At 45.8% G+C, this 13,926-nt stretch overlaps 1 pseudogene; it reads right to left on the bottom strand.

Moving 5' to 3' along the window:
* Positions 1-12,447: 12,447 nt before the first annotated feature.
* Positions 12,448-13,392, bottom strand: LOC114199203 (olfactory receptor 10T2-like; annotated as a pseudogene).
* Positions 13,393-13,926: the final 534 nt, after the last annotated feature.

The raw sequence follows: 13,926 nt of genomic DNA on the forward strand, positions 1-13,926 counted from the left end.
AAACCAAATAACTTGATTAAACAAAGGGTAAAGGACCCCAGTAGACATTTCTCCAAAGGAGATATACAAAGGGTCACTCCTACTGTTACAGAACCTGGACTGGAACCCCGAAGGAAGAACCAAGTGGCACTTGGAAATCTTGGAGGATAGGAGGTTTATTTAATGCCGGTGGGCTCAGAGGAGAATGATCTCCAAAGGTCTGAGCCCCGAGCACAAGCAAAGGGGGGTAATTTATACACTTCTACTTCCACATACTTGACACTTTTGGCACGCAGGAAATGGAGCAGGGAGAAGAACCCGGAAGAGCCCTGGGGCAGGGACTGGGACTTTCCTGCTGGCTCGGTCAGCCACCCTAGGACACAGATTTTTTCCTCTTCATTCCCCCCTTTCGTTGCCTTTTCCTTACTTGAATGGGCATCGATTATTATTATTATTATTAGGGCTCTTGCCAGTCTAGTGGCCTGTATTGGGTTACTAGTAGTTGTAATTTAATTAATTATATCCAAGAGCTGATGAATCTGATGATGAGATTAATAATACATGGACCAAACAGGAATACCAATAGGATCATGAGGAGAGGACCAGCTAGGGGAAGGAGCCATGTAGCTTAGCTCCAGATATTATACTAAATGCCCCAAGAATTTGCTAATTCTTCTCTCCTGTGTGCAACCTGATCTTGTAGTTGCTGGATCGTGTCTCTGACTAACCCTGATTGGTTTATATAGAAACAACATTCCTCATTTAGGAAGAGACAAAGTCTCCCCTTTTCACTGGTGAGCAGGTTCAAGCCCCTCCGATTCTGTATTAGCACCGCTGCAAGGAAGTCCATCTGATCTTGTATGGTCATTATAGACATGGCCACCTGTTCTTTATCTTCTGTGAGATTTTCTGACAGTTGCTGGTAGTAATAAGAGGATGAGGCAATTCCTCCTATTCCAGTGCCCACAGCCGTTGTTATGCCTAATCCAACCAATAGTGGGATGAATTGGACTGCCCTTTTGGGCTGTGTATGTGCCAACAAGGGAATGGGAAGGGGATTATTGGGGATTATATCTACCTGGAGAGTAAGAAGCACCAAGGCACATGTCCCCACCCAGTTAGCTGGTAAGCATCAATAAATATACCTTCTGCACATGAAAAGGGTGCCAGGTTCTGGAATGCACCATGGTGTGGCAGATATGCACCCATCAAGTGAAAGGTAGCTGTGGGTTTGGAGACACTGGGTGGCAGATAGGTTTCCTACTGAATGTGTTTCCCCAGGATTATGGACACAATCAGGGGCCGGGTAACACAACAATACTTCGGCCGGTTTGGGGTCTATTTCTGCGGGTTTGGGAGGGTCACTTGTGGGTCTGGTCAGGTTGAGGAAACTCAGTGGGCTTGCTATAAGCTGAGGGGCCCTGGTTCGCAGGCAAACCCAGCAATCTGCAGCCAACCGAGGGTTGGTTGTGTTGAGAAAATGGTGGATCCCTTCTAATATACCATTCACGTGAGGGCCTAGAGCCAGAGGTCCCCAATGGGGAGGAAGCCTCAGCAGGAGTTGATAAAGGTCAGATTCCCCACAGGTTAGGCCCTTTTCCTCAGGACATCTCAGATCCCTATATCTTCAGTATAGTCTGGGCCTAATTTTTCCTGTCATGAGTGTCTCCCCCCTATTGCGACAAATAGTAACTTCCTTTGAGTCATAACATTGTCTTGGTATGCTAGGGCATACTGAGGTACAAGAACAGGGAGACCATGGGCTTGGTGTTATCTGTTCTCGGTTGGATATGGCTGCAGTTAGAGCGAGAGTGGGAGCTCGGGCAGGGGCCTTTGGGACAGGAGTGGGGAGAGGCCGCGGAGGGGCCAGGGGGTCCTCAGGGGGTAGGGACGCATAGCAGTTGGGACATTGGTCTGTCGGGTGACTGGACATGTAAAATAGACCCTCGTGTTGGCAGAGGGTTGGGTGGCATTTAGCACACGCATCGAGGTTATTTGCCCAAGAGGGCTGTGATAATGCTGGCATGTACATGGCGGGTAGCTGGTGCTCCCTAGTATCCTTATGGATTGGAGAGTAAGGGAGAGGAAACCTGTGAGCAAGTGAGTATAGTAATACATCCTAAGGTGACCCAATAAACAACAACAATGGCAAGTCTCTGGGGGAAATTCCAGTCGGAAGGGGCAACAGTATAAAGTCTGACTGCTAGGATGAGGGATATCACTCCGATGAGAGCTAGGGACCACGGCGAGCAGGTGTCCATTAGTCAGTGGGGTCTCACTGAAGGTGAAGCCAGAGTGGGTCTGTGGGGTTTGGCTGGACTTTCCACTGGCGTGACTCCTCATCCGAATGACGAGCTTTCTTCACTCTGGAGTGGTGGACCTATGGGGTGACACCTGAGACCTTAAGGGCAGTAGGGGTGGTTAGAACTACAGTGTGGGGCCCTGTCCACTGTGGTTTGAGGGAATCTTTCTTCCAATCCTTGACCCAAACTGAGTCCTCTGTCTGGAAGGAGTGTACCTGAGACCCTAAGGAGATTGGGGCCCTCTCAATGGTGTATTTTTGTAATTTATTTAGGGTGGCCCCACAGGGCCTGAAGCTGCTCCTTTATTTTTTTTGGCACGGAGGGGGGGCATCTATATATTAATTCGAAAGGGGAGAAACCTAGTGTCCCAGGCGTGCAGTGAGCATGCAGGAGAGCTAGGGGTAGCAGATCTGGCCATGGGAGGTTAGTCTCCTGACGAAACTCTGCTAAGATTCCTTTGAGCGTGCAATTCATTCACTCTACTTTTCCTGAGCTTTGGGGCCGGTAAGTGGTATGGAGTCTCCAGGTGATGTTGAGAGATTTGGTCAAGGCCAGTACAATACAGTGTCTGCTAAAAATGGGGGTCCATTGTCACTATGGATAGTTAATGGCAGGCCGAACCGCAAAAGGCCTTTAGCTAATTCCTGGCTCTGCTCCATTCTGGTTGGGAAGGCTTCAACCCACCCAGAGTATGTGCATACTATTACTAGGAGATATCTGAACCCCCTGCTCAGCTGCACATTTGTGAAGTCTACCTCTAGATCCTCGAAAGGGGTTGCTCCTGTCCTCTGGACACCTGGTGGGGGCCGTGGTGCAGAATGAGCATTATTTTTAGCCCATGTCATGCATCGTTCACTCGTTGCTCGGCATAGTGCTGGCAGCTGACCGATGTAGTAGTGCTTCTTGAGAAGGACCTCTAATGCAGTTTTCCCCAGATGAATGAGTCGGTGGTGTTCCTTGACTAGATGCCCTCCAGTTGCTGTTGGAATGAAGACGCACCCATCTGGCATCATCCACCATCCCTTTTCAGTCAGGGTGGCCCCCTCAGCCATGGCCCATTCTTTTTCCTTTTTAGTGTAACTCGGAGGAGGGACTTCTTCCCTGGGTGTCAGGGCCATGGTGAGGGAAGGGGCTCTGTCTGTGTCCTCACTGGTTGCGGTCTTGGCTGCCTCATATGCCAGAAAATTTTCCTGCACTATGGGGCTGTCTCCTTTCTGGTGTCCCTTACAGTGCAGGATTGCTACTTCCTTTGGAAACCAGATGGCTTTGAGGAGTCTCAGTATCTCCTCCTTGTTTTTGATAGCTTTTCCTGCAGCAGTTAGGAGGCCCCTTTCCTTGTAGATGGCTCCATGTATACGTACAGTAGCGAAGTTGTACCAAGAGTCAGTAAAGATGTTGACTTCCTTGCCCTCACCAAGGGTGAGGGCTTGGACTAAGGCATATATTTCAACCCATTGAGCTGCCATCCAGCTTCTAATGCCTTAGCTTCTAGGACTTTAGTTGTTGTGGTTACTGCATAACCCACTTTCCGGGCACCCTCTTGTAGGTAACTGCTGCCATCGCTGAACAGTGTGAGCTCTGGATTCTTTATGGTTTGATCCCGCATATCTGGACAGCTTGCGTAGACTTCATCAGTCACCTCGGAGCAGTCATGGTCTGGTTCCTCCTCCTCCATGGCGAGGAAGGTTGCTGGGTTCAATGTCCTTACTGTTTCGAGGGTGATCCATGGGTTTTCGCAGAGGAGCCCTTGGTATGGTGCTAGCCGAGAGTTCGAAAGGAAGCGGTGCCCCTGTGCGTACATGAGGGACACAACTGCATGAGGGACCTTGACATTATGTTCTTGCAACAGGTGAATTTTTCTGCCGCCTTGATGAGTAAGACTGTGGCTGCCAGCGCCTTGAGGCATGGCGAACATCCTGCTGCCATGGCATCCAGCTTCTTTGACAGGTATGCAACTGCCGTTGCCACAGCCCAACAGTCTGGGTGAGTACCACGAGCGCTATTTTTTCCTTTTTATGTACAGAGAGATTGAAGGGTTTTTCTACATCTGGTAGGCCCAGGGCTGGAGCTAGCCCCAGGGCCGTCTTTATCTCTGTGAAGGTGGCTTCTGCTTCCTCAGTCCAGGCAGGGGGTTCTCGATCTGGTCCCCCTAAGAGATCATAGAGGGGTCTTGCTATTGCCAAGAACCCAGGGATCCAGATGCGGCAGAATCCTGCAGCCCCTAGGAATTCTCACAGGCCCATTTTTGTCTGGGGCTGTGGCAGGGAGATGATGACTTTTTTCTTTCTGGCCCTAGTTCTGTCTTCCCTTGGGTGAGGAGGAAACTGAGGTATCAGACCCGTTGTTGGCAGATTTGGGCCCTCTTCCATGAGACTCGGTATCCCGAGTCTGACAGGAGCTGTAGGAGGGCCTTTGTGTTTTTGTGCAGTCTTCTTGGGTGTCACTGGTGAGAAGGAGGTGATCCACATACTGGAGGAGGGTGCATCGTGCGGCCTCTCTTGAGAAGCTGGTGAGGTCCACAGCCAGCACTTCCCAAAAAAGTGTTGGTGAATTTTTAAACCCCTGCATGAGGCGCGTCCAAGTTAGTTGCATCTGGGGCCCTGTATCAGGTTCAGTCCTTTCAAAGGCAAACAGTGGCTGACTCTGGGGAGCTAAGCGGAGGCAGAAGGCATCCTTTAAATCTAGGCAAGTGAATCATCTGGCTGACCCTGGGATTTGGCCGAGGAGAGTATATGGATTCGGGACCACTGGGTGCAGAGAGATGGTTACCTTTTTGATGGCCCGCAGGTCTTGAACTGGTCGGTATCCCCCTCCCGGATTCTTGACTGGCAGGAGTGGGGTATTCCAGGCTGACTGGCACTCGATTAGAATACCTGCTTCTTTGAGTTTGGCCAGATGTTCTTGGATGCCAATTCTACCTTCCTGTGGGAGGGGTATTGCCTTTGCCTCTGAGGTTGGGCTCATGGGATCAGTTCAACAATGATAGGGGCCTGATTCCGGGCTAGTCCAGGTGGGTTGTCTTTAGCCCATAATGAAGGGAAGGAGAGTCTGAACTCCGGTGGGCTACTTGGTTGGGCCTGGACACAGAATAGTCTCCATTCTTCTTCATTCAGCGTGGTAATTGCTAGTATTAGAGACCCTGTCTCCTCTTGCCTTGAGTTCAGTTGGAAGCTGGTGTGTCCAGTGGGCTCAAAGGTTATCTGAACCCCAAAGCTTGGAGAGTATGTCTTGGTCCAGGAGGGCGATGGGGCAATCAGGTAGATAAAGAAATTCATGTCGGATCTTGTGGCCCCCGAGTTCACACTGGCAAGCCTGGCAAAAGTGCTGTTGTATCGCCTGTGTCCTGGTGGCCCCAAGGATGGTTGCAGTCCTTTTGCTGAAAGAGGCCACTGGGAAGGTGACAACAGAGTGCTCAGCCCCAGTATCAACCATAAAAGTCACTGGTTGGCCCCCTACTTTCATTCTGACCGGGGGCTCTTGGGGCCAAGGAGGAGAAAGCCTGGTCCCCCTCAGTCTGAGTCTATTCCCACAAGGCCTATGAGGTCCTCCTCTCAGTGTTCTTTCTTGTAGCGGCTGGGTTTCTGAGCCTTTCCCTGGTTGGGACATTCATTTTTCCAATGCTCTTTCTCATTACAGTAGGCACATTGGTCCTTTGCCAAGGGGGTTCTGGGTCTCCCCCCTTTCAGTGGTCGGGGTCTCCCCACCTTTGTGTCATCCTTTTCTTTCAGGGTGGTGGCGAGGAGGCTGACCTTCTTTTTCATCTTTTTGTCGACTTCCCTTTCTGCTGTGACCTCCCTGATCATGTAGACCTTATTGGCAATCTCTCTATTAGCTGGGTGATGTTCATCCCAGTGAAACTCTCTAGTTTCTGAATTTTTTTTCTGACGTCTGGGGCCGCCTGAGCCACGAAGGAGGTGTTTACCATCTGTTGGCTTTCCTGTGCCTCAGAGTCAAATGGAGTGTATATCCTGTAGGCTTCACATAGTCTTTCGTAGTAGTCTCCGGGGGACTCCCCTGGCTGTTGAGTGACTGACTATATCTTAGTCATGTTCCTGCCTGGATTTCCTGGAGGAAAGCCTCCTGGAATCGGTGGATGTGGGCCTGTCCCTTGGTTGTGGTAAAGTCCCATGCTGGGCACTCCTCGGGTGCAGCTGTGTTAGCCCAAGCAGTGGGGCCGATGACTCCCACTGGTGCGTGCTCTTCTAGGTACTGCCGTGCCCCCCTCAGTATTCTACTCTCTTCTGTGTTAAAAAGGGTGCAGAATAACTGTTGGCAGTCTTCCCAGGTCGGCCAATGAGTCTGGAAGAAGAATTCCATGAGGTCTACCATAACTTGTGTTTTCTCAGAGTAGGAAGGAGTGCTGGGTTTCCAGTTGAGGAGGTCCGTGGTGGAGAAAGGTTGATAATACATCATGGAATGACCAGGTTGGACTGTCCTGTTTTCATCGTGCCTCTTGGGTTCCCGTGTCTCTCGTACCAGCATTTGGAGGGCACTTGCGCCTGGCCTGGGGCACAGGCTGGCTGCTGGTCCTGGAAAGAGTGGATCCACTGATGGCAGTGGAGTGCTTGGAACTGGGGGTGCAGAACTTTGGGATGCGTATGGTGGAGGCAAGATCAGTTCATCTTTGGGATCTCCAGTTAGAATCTGTGGAGTCTGGGGCTTCTGTTGGTCTTCTTTGGGACGCTTGGATGAGGTGACTAAGATCCTGGCCTGTCTCTGCCTATTGCAAGTGAATCACACCCAAGGGGGAAGGGTCTGGGCAATTCCTAGCCAGGAGCCAATGTACAGGAACTGGTTGGGGTGTCCTGGTTCCTGTTATGACTCGCCACACTCGACGGATAGTTGAGACATCCAACATCCCTCAGAAGGCCACCCGACATTAAAGGTGGGCCATTGCAATGCACAAAGCATTCTCAGTTTGCCGGGATTCATCCTGACGCCATAGTCTCCTGAGAACCCCTTCTTGAAATTTTTGATCATGGTCTCGAGGACCATGGGTTTACTCTGTCCTGACCCCATGATGATATTCTTGTGTGTGATGGCATAGAGATAGACAAAAGGGGGTGGAGACCAATTAGATGCCCATTTGGCTGTGTCCCGAGGGAGCTTAGGTGAGGCTTAGCGGTAGTGGTCTCAGCATTGTGACTTATGATCAGAAACTATTCTGATGCCACCCTAGACTGTATGCCATTCACCACAAAATCACAGATGGGCCCACTCAGACTCCATAGGCTTCTGGGGACTTTAAGGGTGCCCGCCTGTGGAGTCACAGAATCAGTCCGCTTGAGCAAGCCAGGTCGGACTGCACATTCACTCACACATTCACACTCCAGAAGTTACATTCCCTCCCTGGGAATCCCTACCTGTGAGACCTCTAAGAGGTCTCTTGAGGGTGATCAGGTTCCCCTTCCACCTCGGCGGGTGGGTCTGTCTGTGTCTGGGGCCCCCAGGCCTTACCGTGATCCAACGTCGGGACCGGGTCCTCACCTGCCAAGTCTTCTCGAGTCAGCGGGAAGGGCGGAGTGGGGCCTGTCTTAGGCGACCAGGGGGAGGGGGAGGCTGCCAAATATTAGGCAGGGCGCGCCTTCTCTGTTCTGATCTCTTGCTCCGATCTCTCGTTCCATCACCGCCCCACCGTGCCCCCAAGCCGGTGACAACAATGGGCCAGCCGGGTTGGGTTTCCCGGTTAGGGAACCAAATGTTATGGAACCTGGACTGGATTGCCGGTCAGAAGAACCAAGAGGCACTCGGAGATCTTGGAGGATAGGAAGTTTATTTAACACCAACGGGCTCAGGGGAGGATGAACTCCAAAGATCTGAGCCCCGAGCACAAGCAAAAAGGGGTAATTTATACGCTTCTACTTCCACATACTTGGCACTTTTGGCGCCCATGGGAAATGGAGCAGGGAGAAGGACCATGCACGGGAAGCAGAGCAAGGAGAAGAACCCGAAAGAGCCCTGGGGCAGGGACTGGGACTTCCCTGCTGGCTCGGTCAGCCATCTTAGGCCACAGATTCTTCCTCTTCACTACTACCTTAATGTTTTTCAAATTTTGACTTCAGTCTCATCCAATTGCCTCACTTTAATGTTCCAGGGGAGAGCAGGTGACACTATGTCAGTCAGCCACTGGATTCCCTCTGGCTTGAGGGTTTGGTTCAGGATAGGTATGTGATCCAAGTCTGGACAATCAGGAACAACAAGATTCAGTATCTTAACTTTTGTTTTCACCTTTGAAGAAGTGAATTCTCTCTTCCTCTGGACTGGATTGTGTGAGCTGGAGTTGTCAGAGACTGTTGAGTTTAGGCTAAAAACGAAGCCAAGATTGAAGAAGCAGAGCTTTGAGACACATCTCGAAGACTGTGTGAGGATGACTGTTGGAACTCTATATCATCCTGTGCCCAAAACTGTTGCAACACTGAACTTTTCAGCTTACATAAGCCAGTAGGTTTAGTTTTCATTAATACCAGTTTGAGTTGGATTACTTTTCGTTTGTAACCCAAAGAATCTTAAATTATAAGAGTCACCTTCCAGGATGGATTAGAGATGATTTAAGTATGTAATGTGCAGGCAAGTATAAATATATTAACATATAAGAAATTAGAGCAAAATTAAAGTAATAATATAGTAAGGTGAATTTGGGAGGAGTCATTTGGAAGGAGGTTATAGAAATGTATACCCTGAGTTCAAATATATGTATTAAATTTAGTTTCAAAATTATGCAGCAAAGTTACACTGGGTAATTGAAGAGACAATGAAAACAGTTAAGAGTCATGTTGTTTACAGACATAAAACGTGTGGGGGATGCGTTTTCCAATATGGAAGGACTGATCATATTAATGAAGCCAGAAATAATTATTGTATATCTAAGCAGAATGAAGAAGGTCTGCAAAACAATGTTCACCTAAAACTTCAGACTTACAGCCTAAATGGAAAACGTAGATTTATTTACTCAGTCTCAGCCCAACTAGGTCAGGAGTCTGGACTAAGACTGTCCAGACCCTTCCTCAGTGCAGTTCCCACTCAACAACTTCTTCAAGGCCTCGTGAGTGAGGGATGACAAAAGGAAGCATCCCCGTCCACGAACTCTTTGCCTTTTCATACAACAGATGCCAGTGTGACACCTCCCACTCCTCTTCACCCATGCTGCCCACCCCCACCCCTCCCACCCACAAAAGCATAAATTTTTCAATATTCTAGAAAATGTATTGCTTGACCTTAAATATTTAGTTTTAATATCCAACTGGAATTGATTACCTGTGTGATACGCGATAAAGGCAGATTTTCTGTTTTCTCCTGTGGATATCCATTGATCCTGCACTATTTTTGTAAGGATTTTCTTTCATTCCAGATATGAGAGAATGCACTTGAACTCAGTGTCACCTTTGCCTTAACCAGATGAATATATGCATATTGGATTATTTCTGAGTGATCTTTTTTCTTCCATTGTTCAAGGTTTATATTTTTGCCCCAGCATTTTGCTATCTTTTTTTTTTTACTATAACTTAATTATAGGTTTGGTATTGGAAATGTAAGTACTCTAGACTAGTGCTTTTTAAAGATCACTTTGACTTTTCTTGTTCTTTTGCCTTTCTGTATTCCATATTCCTATACATAGGGATTTTATTTTCTGCTGATTCAGAGAAATATATTTTATTTTTTTATTATTGACTGTATCAGGGAACCTTGTAAATATGTTAATTTATTAATTCTCATCTTTATCTGTATATTCCTATGTAATTTCTATGTTCCTAAGAATATTTTCAATGACCACAGTTTGATTTCTTCCTTTTAAACTACCATTATTTTATTTGTTTCCCTTACAATAGGAAAGACCTCTAGGACAGTACTGAATAGAGAGTGGGTATCATTGTTTTATTCCTGGTATCAAAGGGATATTCCCCCTATTTTATCATTAAGCATGATATTTGCTGTCAATTTTTTAAAGATAGGCTATCAGATTAGAAAAGCCTATTTTTAGTTTTATATGTTTTTATTTATAATTGCATGTTAAATGTTTCAATTTTTCTGCACCTATCAGGACAGTCACATCTTAAATATATAAATCAAATTTTGAAGTAAATTATATATATAATTATCTTAATAGATGCATAAAATTACATATATATAACTTGTATCCTGTATCTACTCCCATCTGTTCTATCTACTGATCTAATTTAATCAATATCTATCACTTCGTCTATCCTGTTTTGCCATACATATAGTAATTTTGAAATATAAAATATGTTGTCAAGCCACCCTTGGATAAACCCCGTTTGGTAATATAGTTGGGTTCAATCTGGCTGTCTTAATTTAAACCAGAAAGTTCTTCCTGAGGGGGTTCCATTTCTGCCTTATGTTCTCACCTCTGTCTGTCACCCTGGATTTCTGTTTTCAGGGCCTATGGAACACATAAATATACTCATCGAAGCTCTGCCATCCTTCTCTGAGTCTCTGCACCTCCCCACTCTTCACCACTCACTACTTCCTCAGTTTTTACTTATTTTTCAGATCTCAATTTCAATATTACTTACTCCACGAAGTCTTTTTTGATTTCTCTAAGATTGAGGTAGATTCTTACACATATACAGCCATTGTATCCCAAGTAATTACTTATCACACTGTGTTATAATTCTTTTTCTAGTTTGCAATATTTCTCATCTCTCTGTTACCCTCATTGTGCCTATTGAGTGACAGATGCTAAATAATTATTTGTTAGATAAAAAAATAACAGTAGAAGCATATTCTGAGTTGATCATATAAAATAAATCTTTATTCAATATCTTATTAAATCAATATTAAAGTTACACTGAAAGGTTCTTGGGTGGTTAAGTCAGTTAAGCATCCAACTCTTGATTTTGGCTCAGGTCATGACCTCAGGGTCATGAAATCAAGCCCCACGGTGGGTTCTGCACTTAGCACGGATCCTGCTTAAGATTCTCCCTCTTTCTCTCCCTCTGGCACTCCCACTCCCACTCATACATTCGCTTTCTCGTAAAAAACAACAAAAGTACCACGAAGATCTGGGAAAAAATCCATTCAGTTTGGTGATAATTTATATTTACAGGTAAATTAGGAGATCTCAAAGAACTGCCTTTTATCATCATTTATTAATTGAACAAAGATTTTTTTGAAAGCCTAGTGTGTGTTCAAGTGAAATGCTGAGGAATGAATAATTACGAAATTACTACATAAAATGCAGTTGTTTTATTGAAACACACCTTTAACAAAACCCAGAGTACTCAGTGGAATACGTATGAGATACTGGAACAGGTAATTGAAATTTGGTCACTTCTTATAATGGGACACGAAAGAGAGGGGTGGGTGCATGTCACTCTTTACCGACAACACTTAGTTTACTACTTTGCACACAGGAATAGGTGTATCAACAGAGCTCTTGAGTAGTCAACTTACTTTCCCACCATATCTGACATTTAGTACAATCCTAGTTTATAGAAGAAAGAAAGAGGAGGAGGGTGGGATGAAAGGTGACAATATTTTGTAATGCTTATGCCTTCTATCAGACAAGCTTGGGATTGCTTTGCATCTACTAATTTACTGAGTTTTTTAAATGCTCCACTCAAGAGGTATTGAGAGTCTCATGTTACACAAGGGATAACCGACCACAAGAGGGGTTAACCCTGGCTCATGGCATTTAGCTAGAAAATGATCCAAATCAAGATTCAAACCCAGGTTTCTGTAAGTCCACAGTCTATATTTTCTACTCTACCATCAGTCTTTTAGAACTTGAATTCCCTCCTCATTTAACTATAAGTGAATTCATTCTTTTTATCTATAAATAATTTATTTATTATAAATATTTCTTTGGAAACCTCAAAATATAGAGAAAATCATCGAGAAACTTAAACACCTTCTCCACGGTGTCCTTCAGTGTGAGAAGAGGATCAATGGGCTAGGCATTCTCGGAAGGATAATGCATCAGTTGTAGTGTCAGCTGAGAAAACCTACACTTCCAGTGCATGAAAATAGCATGACTTGAGTGCTTGAGAGTTTTCACATTCACATAACTTACCGGGGACCAATGGATATAACCACTGCAACCAATATAGGCTAACCACAAATAAAGACTTCCCAATAAAAAAAAAATCAAAGTAACTTGAAGTCTTTATTTCTATCATGAATATAACTCTTTTGATTTACCAGTCACTCATACAGTTTTGGGGAATGACTACGTGCTGAGAACCTTACTCAGAGCAGTCTTCACTTCTTTATTTCTCAGTGTGTAGACAAGAGGGTTGAGCAGTGGGGTGATCACAGTGTAGGTCACTGCCATGAGCCGGTCCTTATCTGAGGAGTATAGGGATGTGGGCCTCAGGTAGATGAAGGAGGCACAGCCATAGTGGACGATGACCACTGTGAGGTGGGAGGCACAGGTGGCAAAGGCCTTGCGCTGTCCCTCAGCTGATGCAATCTTGAGGATGGTGGAGACAATGAAAACATAGGAGATGAAGATCAGCAAAAAGGGGACCAGCAAGACCAGAATGCTGAGGAAGAAGATGACCATCTCCTTCAGGTTGGTGTCAGTGCAGCCTAGTTTCATGACTGGGGAAATATCACAGAAAAAATCATTGATCTGATTGGAGGCACAGAAGGGCACACTAAACACCAAGACATTGACAACCACAGAGATCAAGAAGCCACAGCAGCTGGAGGCTAGAACTAGTTGCACACAGGTGGCTCGGCTGACAACGAGTGTGTAGTTGAGAGGGTTGCAGATGGCAACATAACGATCATACCCCATTACAGCAATTAGAAAACAGTTGGTACAAGCCAAGCCCACGAAGAAGAAGAGCTGAGCAGCACACCCAGAGAAAGAAATAGTCTGACTTGTGGAAAGCAGGTTGGTCAGCATTTTTGGTACAATGACCAAGGTGTAGCACGTTTCAGAGCAGGAGAGGACAAAGAGAAAAAAGTACATAGGAGTGTGCAAAGTTCTGTCTAGCCAAATGACAGTCATGCTGGTGGCATTGGCCATCAGAGTGGTCAGGTAAACCAGGAGGAAGATGAAGAAGAGAAGGATCTGCAGATCCCCCAGTTTTGAGAAGCCTATAAGGATGAATTCAGTGATCATGCTCTGGTTCTGTCTTGTCATTGGCCAGGGGGAATCGGATTCACACATCCTGAAATTGTGAACAGAAAGAATTTGACAAAAGGGAAATGCCCCAAAGAGGCCATATTTGTGTTTCTGCACAAAGCTGAAAATATTGGCTTGAAGAAATGAGTAGCAAACCCTTAAGCATAGTGATCATCGGATGGAGGAAAGCAGGAGGCAGGAGGAGAAGTGACCTAAGATATGTCCCAATTCAAGGACACCTGAAGGTTCATACACAGTCTGCTAAGTCAAGAAGTGATTTAGAGCTCATCTCACCTAATCCTGTCATTTTATGGAAAAAGAAAGGGAGGCACAAAAAGATCAAGCCATTTATTTAACCCACATGAGAACAACAGCCTCAGAAATCACTTACCTGAAAAGCATTCTCATGACTATTTCAGGAAAAAACAAAAACCAATGAAAAGTGTTCTATCCAGCCCCTCCTATATTGGCCTCAAATAGTGTTTGCTTAGATGCAATGAAGTATTTTTTTAATATTATTAATTAAAAGTGTAGAGATTTATTTATGATAAT

The sequence above is a fragment of the Eumetopias jubatus genome, unplaced genomic scaffold, assembly GCF_037043125.1.
Source record: "Eumetopias jubatus isolate StellerSeaLion01/CBP00866 unplaced genomic scaffold, mEumJub1_p1.0 scaffold_12, whole genome shotgun sequence".
Taxonomy (NCBI): Eukaryota; Metazoa; Chordata; class Mammalia; order Carnivora; family Otariidae; genus Eumetopias; species Eumetopias jubatus.